We start from the raw sequence: 12774 nt of genomic DNA, 5'->3' as shown, positions 1-12774 counted from the left end.
TCATTTGTCTATCTCTATGCAGGATTAAAAAAGAGTGCAAAAGAAGAGAGAAACAAAAGATTTTGCCCTTTCCTTATTCAGACCCTCTAGCCATAGTCAGCCCCAGAAATGGGACTAAAAATTAGATAATACTATACAGGGGTTTTTATAACTGAATGTGATCAAAATGTCCATGATGCCATTATTAGACAAGGAAGTTATTTTGATTTAAAAAAATTGGTTGAAGGCGGTTATCAGAGGAAGAAAAATATTTCATGCTTATACTGCACTGAATTTAGAATGTTCACAAAAATAGTTACATATCTAACTAAAAATGATGATTAATTTTTTTCTGAAGCCCTCTGGAACTCATACATCCAAATGAGGGCTGTCATTTCAAGTAATCTCCAGGGCTACACTCCTCACCCAGAAATGCCTCCATTGCTCAAAACACTTTTGGAATTGCCTTCAAAGTCAGTTTATGAGCCGCAAAATAAAGTATCTCTTTATGGCCACAGCTCAGCCTTCCTTGGATTGCTACTTTATTTGTACTCCTTCTCTCTCTTCTGACTTTATTCAGCCTAACTCCACACTCCTCCCTCCCATTCTGTGAAATAAGGCAAGTGAATGTCATGCTTTCTCTAGGGTCCTGTGGTGAGTGTTGAGGAATATAAAGGTTGGGAAGATGAAGAGAGAAAGCAAGGGAGGAGCAACCCATTGGCTTGTTGTCTACTAACAAGAAACACACTGAGACCTAAGCCATTGCTGTCTGACACCCAAGATGGATCCCTGTGAATTTTTTTTTGCCAGTCCTGGGGCTTGAACTCAGGGCCTGGTACTATGCCTGGGCTTCTTTTGCTCAAGGCTAGCACTCTACCACTTAAGCCACAGCTCCACTTCCAGCTTTTTCTGTTTATGTGGTACTGAAGAATCAAACCCAGGGCTTCATGCATGCACTCTACCACTAAGCCACGTTCCCAGCCCCCCTCTGAATTTTTAAAAAGCATTTTAACTCCTAAAATGTCTCAAATTTTAAAAGGGTCAAGTAATACATAATATGTCCTCTAATCATAGAGAAATTAAATTACAAATCAATAGCAGGATTATATAAGGAAAAATCCCCAGACCTTTAATACTAAATAAACAATTCTAAGTAAGTGGAGTGTCAAATAAGATATCAAAAGGGAAAATAGAAGTCTGGAGATAAAGCTCAGTGGAAAAGAGCTTGCCTAGCATGCATCAAGTCCTGGGTTGGATCCCTAATAGTACAAAAAAAATAAAAAGGAATGGGGGATTAGAAAGTATTTTGAACTGAAGAAAAATGAAAACACATATTGAATTTTCTGGATGCTGCCAGCACAGTAAAAAGTAGAATATTATGAACAACACTATAGCTATAAATTAGAAAAGTCAGATGAAATGAACAAATCTCTTGAAAGACACAGACATTCGATCTCACTTAAAATATATATGTAGCTGAGATAGGTTTTAAATTTAGTGCCTACCCACAAAGGCCTAGTTAGTCCCACTAGTAAATTCTAACAATCATTAAAGAAATAAACAGGACCAGTTCTAAATAGATCCTCCAAAAACTACAGATAATGCTTTTAAACTCAGCCATGAGGCCAAGATTGTACTTATGCCTAAAACAAACAAAGGCACTATTACAAAATGAATGAACAGACCAGTATCTTTCATGAAGGCAGAAGTTAAATTTCTAAACATTTTATCAAGTCATCAAAATATAGAAAGGATCATACTTCATGACCAAGTAGACTTTGTCTTTGAAATTAAACATGTTTTCTACATTTTTAAAATTAAAATAATTGGTCAATGCAACTCATCATAATAACAAGCTAAGAAAGAAAACACATGTGGTTATCATCAACTTTAGACAAACTTCTGTGGAAGAAAAGACGGATCAAGAAGGACTACAAGGATTTTAGCCTAAAAACATGACAGATGTCACAGAAAATTTCCCCAGAAAAACAAACTAAATTACAGCCATGTAGATTTAATATTCAGTCTGTTTGTTTTGAACTTTTTCATAATAGTTACCATAAAAGACAGGGAGAAACATCAGAATTTCCCAGGCTGATGAGTAAAGAAAATAAATATCATGCTACCTCTTCTCTCTATATAAACTACACCAGGTAAATAATCCTGAGTCTTTAGCTAATATAAACAGTCTCAGTCCTACATAAACTTCATTTTCTTTGAAATATGCTAAAAGCAATTCTTTACCCCCAATTGTCTTTTGGAACAAAGAAATAAAGGAAAAGAAAATGTGGTAAAACACTGGATGCTTTAGGCCTAATTGACAAATTTAGAAACAAATAAATCACGGAGAGTAGATGGCACCCACCCAAGAGTCTGAAGGAACTCAAGGATGAAATTGTGAAGCTGTTGGCCAAATTGTAACCTTGCAGTTACAAATGGCCACATGCCACCAGAGTGGCAGATTGCCAGAGTGACTTTTCTCCATGACAAGGGCTGCAGGGACCTGAAAACCACAGACACATAGGTCAAACTTCTAACCTCCCCGAGTTGTTGAAAATTATAATGAGGTAGAAGTATTCACACACATAGGAAGCCTGATTTCTTACTTAGGGTATGTACCTCACTCTCTGAGAGACTGCAGGGAAGTACTGAGCAAAGAATTACAGCAGGAACCACTCTCCAGTGAGCTCTATCCCAATTGAGAGTATAAGCACCCAATGTCTCACTTCCATCTGCAAAGTGGGAATAACACCTGCCTTTCCCACTTCATAAAAGTGTTGATGGACAGGAGATAATAGAGACAGCTATATTTTATGTTAAGAGAAATTAAATCCAAACAAATCTGGGTATTAAGGAGAACGATGATAATAGCAATAATAATAATTCTGTCTCTTACTAAATGCCTGTAGGAAGGAGGGTAAGCCTCCAATAACTGCTCTTCCATTACAGTCTTCCTGGCCGCGTCCTTGATTTCTCTCTCCTCCCTTGATTTTCATTACTTTTAACTTAGCACTTTCCTCCTCCGGCTACTATTTTCAATTGCTTCCTTAATATCTCTCAGTCTTACCTAAGGCTCAATCCTGAACTTACCACTTTTGCTCTCAGCATTATATCTCCATGTACCTTCTCTGCTCCTGCTAGTGAGATCATAGCATTAACGGTGACCCAGCAAACTCTGCTTCCCTCTTCTCTTCCACTAACCTCACACGTTTCTACGCACCCATGCTCATTCTAATGCGTTTTCTAAGTCTAGTTCTCTTTTGCAATGCCACACCACCCATTTTTTCATTTCATTCTCCTAGAGCACTGATTTAATTCAGTTCCTGTTATCTCAATCATTCTCTGAATTTGAATATGTGCTAGCTATCGTGAGAGGTGCTGAGAATGTAATGGTGAATAAGGCATGAGTCTTACCTGAAAGTTGCTCAGAATCAAGGGCTTTGGGAGACTTATGTTTGTCTCTGTGTGTGTGTGTGTGTGTGTGTGTGTGTGTGTGTGTGTGTGCATGTGTGTGCATGCGTGTGTGTGTGTGTGTGTAGTGTGTGTATATGTGTGTGTGTGTGTGTGTGTGTGTGTGTGTGTGTGTGTATTGTATGTATGTGTGTGCCTGTACTGGGGCTTGAACTCAGAACTTGGGTGCTATCTCTAATATTTTTTGCTCAAGTCTAGTGCTCTACCACTTGGAGCCACAGCTCCACGTCTAGATTGTTGGTGATTAGTTGGAGATTGAGTCTCACAGACTTTTCTGCCCCAGCTGACTTTGAACCAAAATCCTCAGATCTCAACCTCCTGAGCAGATAGGACTACAGGCATGAACTATCAGCACTTGGCTCCGGTGGAGAGATTTTATCGACAAAAAAAGGAGAACACATTATGGAGTGAGTTTAATGATAGAGGTAATAAAACATATTGATAGAGAAAGGTATTGATAGCACTAAAAGTCTATGAGACATAAGGCATGTAGTCCAGCATAAGATGATCAGGAAAGGCCTGACGGCAGGGGACTCCTGACATAAACCTTCCACAGCCTTCCACTGCAAACCCAATGCTATGCAGAGAAATAAGGAAGGTGTTAAGGAAAGAAATCATTCCAGACAGAAGCTAAAGAATGTATTCGGGAAATTATAGGCATCTCAGAGTAACTAGAGTGTGATTTTTGAAGGAAGGAAAAGAGGAAGAATCCACCGAGGGTGACAGGAGACAGATGTTTGGTTTGGAGGCTTCTGCAAACTATGGGAAAGTGCTCTCACTGAACGGGGCTGGAGTCATGGGAATGGCTGGGTACAGAGAGGTGACACTGCTTGGTTTTTAGCAAACATCCTGTGGAAACCAGGCCTCATACCTCTCTCCGTCTGTTATCTAGTCCCCAGAGCTCAGAGCCTACCACCCACCCAATCTTGTCTCAATACCCAGCATAGAGATGCCTCCCTATATCTTTGCCATTGAAAGACACAGCTCCACTTGCAAGATGAAGGCGAGTCCTATTGGCCCCAGCAGCAAGCTTGCAAACTGTTAAGAACTCTTAACAAGTATGAAGTCACATGACTCTACCTTCCTGAATTAAGGCCCTATTTTTAATTTGTTTCCCCCTCTCACTCCCCCCACCCCATTATTCCCAAGTAGCTTTACATTTTTCCTTCTGGTACTTGTGTTAGCTTGTGTTTTTCCAGTTCTGGTACTCATACAGCTTTGGAACATTTTTTTCTGTATTCTCTGAAGTCTTCATTTCTTGAGTAACAAATTCCTTTGTCTCAATGTGTTTGTCCCCTGGAACCTCATGGTCATGGCAACAAATGCCATTCAGAATTAAATTTCAGACCCGGAATCTTCTTGTCTCCAACTCCCAGACCATGAGTCCACCATCTTAAATCACTAGACCCAGGTTCCACTCTCAACCCTGTCATCTAATGATAGACATTGTCTCTTGCATGCTGATGTCATTGACATCTCCCTAGGTTGATCTTCTCAACTCCCCAAAATGTCTCCACTCAAAGATGTTTCACATACAAAGAAACAACTGTACGATCACACAATATCCATCCCATCTCCTAGTTTCCTCACTCCATTAGGCCCATACTACCATTTTCCCACTTCATGTAATTCAGCCTAGCAACCTACCTAAACTTTCCTCAGTCCCTTCCCAATACCAAAGTCATCTAATATGTCATGGTCCATTAGTAAGTTACATAGATTCTTTATAAAACTAATTCAGTCAACATGTTTTCAACAACTTCTGTCCTGGGATAAATGGGCTATCCTTGAACTGTTATAAATTCCTGACCAAGTTTCTTCATATTTTAAGTTTCTTTCTACTCTAAAAATTCTAGTATTTCATTTGGTATTCATCTTTGAGAGTCTGAATATATAGCCAAAACTGACCTTAACATAGAAATTTCAAGTTTCCTTCCTCAAAATCCCAAGTACTGGAATTACAAACATGCATGGCTGCATCCAGCTCTAAGTCATTTTCTCCTATGTAGGTACTAAGTACTAACCAGGTCTGGTCCTGCTTAGCATCTGAGATTAGATGAGATGGACACATTCAGGGTGTTATGGTTATAGATCCCAATTTATTTTTTAAGCTGGACATTAATTAACCTATCCTAATTCCTCATTAGGAATTCAGTTATTCCCTAGCAACCTTACCCACCAAAGGCTTACACTCCGAAGGCTCCTGTAGCCCAAGTCTCTATTCTTATCCTGCTCTAATCTGTCCATTTTTAGTATCCTCTAGTCAACTGATCTTACTCCCCAGCCATGTGCCCAATACCCCATGCATTTCTTTTCCTGGATATCTCTCTACCTCCCATACTTATTTCAAACCTTACTATCCCAAAATAAATCTAGAAATTTAGGCAAACAGACAGACAGACAGACAGACAGACAGACAGACAGACAGACAGACAGACAGACAGACAGACAGACAGACAGACAGATAGATAGATAGATAGATAGATAGATAGATAGATAGATAGATAGATAGATAGATAGATAGATAGATGTTCTTTGTGAAATGTGTAATAGATTTGGCCTTTAATTATACTTGTAGCACCTATTTTTCTAGCTCAGTGCTCTGATTCCCAAAATCTTTTCAGTTATTTCAGGCAGAATCCAGGGCCTTCTACCTTCATATTGTAGTCAGTGATTTATCTCCTACCCTGGTCTAGTCTTGTCAGCAATGCTGTCCACAATGCACCCATCAAAACTTCCACCTCCTCTTGATGATAAAGTCCTTTCCTCATACACAGCCCTGCCCCTAGACTTCCTCTGCTTAGTACTACTCAAAGCTGAAGACAAGACGCTCAAGAGAGAAGATTTCTCCTTATCCTCACACTCTCTAGGACTATGATTCACATTTATAACTTATTTTTGCAAAACTGTAGTTTGATCTCAGAGCACCATCCTTGCCAGGCTGGTGCTTTATGACCCTCTAGCCCCAATTGTTAATCCTAATAGAGGATAGAGAGCTTCTGAGCATTCCCAACACACCTTCTCAAGAAGGTCTATATGAAATATACATGTTGAGTCTCTGCTTGGAGTCTCTCTCTTCCTCAGAATCAGATATGAAGCAGAGAAAAAGCTCAAGAACAAGTGGAGGGGTTTTTCCCCCATCCCCTCTTTCATCATCCATACCCCCTTTGGATTTCTATCATAGAACCAAACTACAGAGAGATTTTGTTTCACAGTGAACTCTTCAGTGTAGTTTGGTGGAAAACGCTATGTGTAATCCAAAGATTCCATCCACCACTGGTGATCTTGAGAGAGCCACTTGCTTTGTGGAGTGGCACGGATGATCTCATCGAAAACTGAGCAGCTGTGAGAACTATCACAGGTGATACAGCTGTGGTAACACTGTAAACTGTGAAAAGTTAGCGTGAGTAGGGAACTCAGGGGGGCAGAGGCCTTGGCAAACTGACCTTCTCAACCCCAGGCTCTCTACTGACAAAACAGGGTTAATCACAATCATCCCCTAGGGACTCTTTAAGAATTTTGAGATGTGGGAGGTAGGACATGCCTTCCTGATAGTGCTCTTGTAACCAGAAAAGTCACAAATCTGGGAAGCCAGTGTGGTGGTGATGGTAATGGTGATGAAAAAAGTAATGATGATATCTTATTCTAAAACCTGAAGACATCACTCTACTTATTCAAAAATCTTATATATACACAGCAGGACTTTGATGTGGTGATATTACCCAAAAGGAATAAAGTACTAGTTTACACTAGAAATCCTCCAAATCAAGATTACTTGTTGTTTATAAAAGATTTGGATATTGTCTACTAAGAGTTTTTAAAATCTTCTATATTAGGATATTATCCTATATGCATAAAACATCATTACATGTAATGGCATATATAACTTGAATGTTTCCAAATCTATTTATGATACTACAAAACTTCCATTGCTATAAAAATATATTTGCAATGTTGGCATATTATACAGACATACTTTTATAACATCAGTTTAATTGTTCTGAGCCAAGTTTAACTCCATTTTTGTCTGATACATTTTTGCATGAGATTTAATTTCATGTTAAACAGTCCAATATAGGAAGAGCAGGAAAGGGACCACGTGGCAATTTCATATCTTCAGTATGCTGTGTCTGGACATACATTTTTAATATCATAAAATTGGCTTGTTCAGTAATATTTTGATTGGAGATTTATGCATACTGTTGCCACATTCTTTAAACAGATGTGCAGTAAATTTGATGAAAAAAAAACAAATCTCTTCCTCCTGAAACTAGGACACTTGCTCATTTAAATAATATAGAACAACAACAGTCACTGAGGATGTTTTAGAAACACAATATGATCTACAAATAAAGGCCCCAAAACATGCGGTGACAGGTTCATTCCCAATTCACTGCAGATCTCCAAGATTCTGAATTGATGTAATGCTACATTCCCACAATGGTCTCCCCTTCCTTATGAACTGAAAAGGGGATGGATTTAGATTTTCTTTTTCAGGTTTCCTTATCTATGAAATGGGACTAATAAAGCCTACTTTGCATAGAGATTATACAAATTGAATGAAATCTTCTCTAATGCCTACGGTAATGCATAATACATAATAGGTACTCTGAAGCTTGTACTTAGTATATTTATACATTTGTTATAATCATTATCTTACTAATGGATATCCTTGGTCTAAATGGACTCCAGGAAATAGAATGAAGGAATTTTTGTAAGTCTGGACCAGCTTTTAAGATAAAACTAAAACCCAGTGTCCGACCCTCATGGTAAGAGATTGCTTATTCAGAGTAACAATTACATGAAAAGTACCCCTCACCCCCATCAACCTTCTTCAAGGAATTTCCTTGCAATTTATAAGTATAAATGGATTTGCACATCATATTCAATAACCTTCCTAATTCCACGAATTCCAAAACACCTAAAATAACTTACAAATTCTGTATGATATTTCCAAAGACCAGTTCTTCATCTCCAAGAATAATCCTGAACCTCATTAAGTGAGTTTTTTTCCAATTCCTCCCAAACCAAGGCTTTCGCTAAGTTCTTTGCACAGCATCTAAGGGAATGAATTGAATTCTTTCTCTGAAGATACGAATGAACTATAATAGTCAAATGCCAAAGCCCCAAGGAGTAATTAGGAGGTTTGTACCATCTACCAAGGAAAAAATCTTTAAACACAAACTGGATCTTAATTGTATACATTACTTGACCCTGGCAAACTTGAAGTCACTTTGCCAATCAGATCCTCCCTTACCTCATGTTCCCCTCCAGCTATAACTCCATTTTACTGTCCCATTTATACCTGACTTCCTCTAATGAATTTCTCACTCATCAGCTTCACTTTTACCTTCCCTTTCTCCCAATCCACTTTAGTCTCCTTGCCCAGTAACTATTTCTGTGAAAGTCACAAATGATTTCCACAGTGAACAACCTAGTGGTTTAACTATTGTCTTTCTTTTTCTTACATTTTTTTTCAAATTTTATTGTTAAGATGTTGCACAGAGGGGTTACAGTTACATGAGGAAGGCAGTGAGTACATTACTTGTCAAAACTACTGTCTTATAAAGGCTGTATATGACAAACTTACAGCCAGCATTATACTTAATGGTGAAAAACTAAAGCCGTTTCCTCTTAACTCAGGAATGAGACAAGGATGTCCACTCTCTCCACTTCTCTTCAACTTAGTATTAGAATGCCTAGCTACAGCAATAAGGTAAGATGCAAACATAAAGGGAATCCAAATACTGAAAGATGAAGTAAAACTCTCCCTCTTTGCAGACAACATGATCTTGTACTTAAAGAATCCCATGGACTCCACTCCCAAATTACTCAAGCTGATTCAAAACTGTGGCAAAATTGTAACAATGAGATGTACAAGTCGTTATGTCGAAAATGAATTTTACAACTTTGTTTGGGGGGGTAGGATCAGGTAGGAGGAGGGGGGATTATGGGAAGGGATGGGAAGAGGAAACAAAGAGGAGGCAACAATGCTTGATAAGAAATGTACTCATTATCTTGCCCATGTAATTGTAACTCATCTGTATGGTATTCTCACATTAAAAAAAAAACTTTGGCAAAGTAGCAGGGTATAAAATTAACCCTCAAAAATCAATAGCTTTTCTGTATGCCAACAATGAGAAGAGTGTGGCTGAAATCAGGAAAGCAACTCCATTCATAATAGCCCCACAAAAAAAATTAAATACCTAGGAATTAATTTAACCAAAGAAGTGAAGGACCTCTATGATGAAAACTTTAAAAACCTGAAAAAGGAAATCAAAACAGAACTTAGAAAGTGGAAAAACCTTCCATGCTCCTGGATTGGAAGGATCAGTATAGTGAAAATGGCAATACTTCCCAAGGTTGTCTACAGATTCAATGTGATACCTATCAATATTCCAACCTCATTCTTCAAGGAAATAAAAGAGGCAATCCAAAAATTCATATGGAATAATAAAAGACCCTGAATAGCAAAAACGATCCTTAACAAAAAGAACAGTGCTGGAGGAATATCAATATCAAATTTCAAACTCTACTATAAAACCGTAGTAATGAAAACAGCTTGGTTCTGGCACAAGAAGAGACATCAGTACCGATGGAATAGAATTGAAAATCCAGAAATGAACCCACAGACATATAGCCACCTAATCTTCAATAAGGGAGCTAAAAAAATAGAATGGAAGAAAGACAGCTTCTTCCGTAAATGGTGATGGCAAAATTGGCTAATCACCTGTAGAAAACTAAAGCTAGATCTTATATATCATCCTGCACCAGAATCAACTCCAAATGGATGAAAGACTTTGGAGTCAAAGCAGACACCCTGAAAACATTACAGGATGGAATAGAAGAAACTCTAGGGGGCTGGGAAGGTGGCTCAGTGGTAGAGCGCTTGCCTTGCATGCCTGAGGCCCTGGGTTCGATTCCTCAGCACCACATAAGCAAAAAGAAAAAGCCAGAAGTGGCACTGTGGCTCAAGTGGCAGAGCACTAGCTTGAGCTGAAGTGCTGAGGGACAGCGCCCAGACCCAGAGTTCAGGCCCCACAACCGGACCAAAAAAATAAAATAAAATAAAAAAACAAACCCTAGGTCTCCTTAGCACAGGCCAAAATTTTCTTAATAGAGACTCAAAAACATAACAAATCAAAGAAAGGTTGGACAAATGGGATTGCATGAAGCTGCAGCGCTTCTGCATGGCAAAGGCCATAGCTAGCAAGATCAATAGAAAGCCCACAGATTGGGAGATGATCTTCACTAGCCATACAATGGACAAGGGTCTCGTATCTAAAATATACTTGGAACTCAAAAAATTAAATTCCCCAACAACAAATCCTCAAAGAAACAACTGCCTGATAAATAAATGGGCTAAAGACTTAAAGAGAAACTTCTCTGAAGAGGAAATAAGAATGGCCAATAGACACATGAAGAAAGGCTCAACCTCTTTAGCCATAAAGAAATGCAAATCAAAACAACATTGAGATACGACCTCACCCCAGTTAGAATGGCTATAATCAACTCTAATAACAACAAATGCTGGAGGGGATGTGGCCAGAAGGGAACCCTACTGCATTGTTGGTAGGAGTGTAAACCTGTTCAACCACTTTGGAAAGTAGTATGGAGGTTCCTCAAAAGACTCCACATTGAGCTCTCCTATAAACCAGCAATCCCACTTTTGGGCATTTACCCAAATGATCACAAACAAGACCATACTAAAGCTATCAGCACCACTATGTTTATTGCAACATTATTTACCATAGCTAAGATATAGAACCAATCCAGATGCTCCTCAGTAGATGAATGGATCAAGAAAATGTGGTATATACACACAATGGAATTCTATGCCTCCATAAGAAAGAATGGCATTGCCCCATTTGTTAGGAAGTGGAAAGACCTGGAAAAAATTAAATTAAGTGAAGTAAGCCAGGCCCAAAGAAACAGAGGTCCCATGGTCTCCCTTATTTGCAATAACTAGTATATGTCTGAGACAACCAGAAAAGGTCAGATAAGATGATGTTAAGCGAAATGAACCCCAAGATAGGGACACAAGTGGTTTTTTCTTCCTTGCGATTGTTTCTAACGTATTTATAAGGTACCATGTGATTTTTTTTGTTGCTTTGTATGTCCCTCCCCCACAGTATAAACCCTGTTTTCACTGTATTTGGTGTTGGTATAATTTGGGGAGGAGAGGAAAAAAAAAACAAATTGTTTAAATAAGGATACAGGTTGCCCCATTGCAACAATGAGATGAAATGTACAAGACACCATGTCCAAAAATCAACTTTACAATTTAGGCAGGAGGTGGGGGGGGAGGGTGGGTGGGCAGGCGGCTGCTAGCTGAGGAGGTGGGAGAGGAGGGATGGTAGGGGAAAAACAAAGGAGGAGGCAACAATGCTGAATAAGAAATGTACTCATTACCTTGCTTGTGTAACTGTAACCCCTTTGTTTAGTATTTTCACAATAAACAACTTAATTAAAAATAAAAAACTGGGGCTGGGAATGTGGCTCAGTGGTAGAGCACTTGCTTTGCATGCATGAGGCCCTGGGTTCGATTCCTCAGCACCACATAAGCAAAACAAAAAAAAAGCCAAAAGTGGCACTGTGGCTCAAGTGGTAGAGTGCTAGCCTTGAGCTGAAGAGCTGAAGGACAGTGCCCAGGCCCAGAGTTCAGGACCCACGACCAGACCCCCCCAAAAAATAATAACAAAAATAAAATATAAAAAAACTATTGTCTTTCTTTTCATTTAGAATTTCTTAGGTTATATTTAGACTAGATAAGACATACAAATAATTCAGTAGTTAACTGTGAACCTACCACATGGTTAAAAGGCAAAATATTACCAATACTTTTACTGACTTGTATTTCCCTCCCAAATTGCTCACTCCTATCCTACATTTAAAGAAACCAGCATCATGAATTTAGTGTTTTTGCATGTCCATGTATTTCTTTACATTTTTTCTGTATATTCTTCTGATGAAACATACTTGTTTTGCTTGCTTCAGAATGTTGTGAATGGTATTCAACTCCACATATTATTTTTAAATGATGTTTTGCTATCATGTTTATAGGGTTCCTCTATGTGGCTCTAGCTCATTAGTTTTTGTAGAAGAGTAGTATTCATTGTACAAACATACTATGATTGACTTACACATTCTCCTGACAACAGATACCTTATGAGAAGTATTATGGTTTAGATATGAAGTGTCCTCCAAAAGACTGGTGTAGAAGGCTTGGTTTTCAGCTGGTGGTATGATTGAGAAGTAATTGGATAATTAAGGTGCTAATGAGGATCACATAATTCATTCTCAAATTAACCAACTGGTAAGTTT

The sequence above is a fragment of the Dipodomys spectabilis genome, unplaced genomic scaffold (genome assembly GCF_019054845.1).
Source record: "Dipodomys spectabilis isolate Male_0828 unplaced genomic scaffold, ASM1905484v1 ptg000019l, whole genome shotgun sequence".
Classification (NCBI taxonomy): domain Eukaryota; kingdom Metazoa; phylum Chordata; class Mammalia; order Rodentia; family Heteromyidae; genus Dipodomys; species Dipodomys spectabilis.
This window is presented reverse-complemented; position numbering follows the sequence as displayed.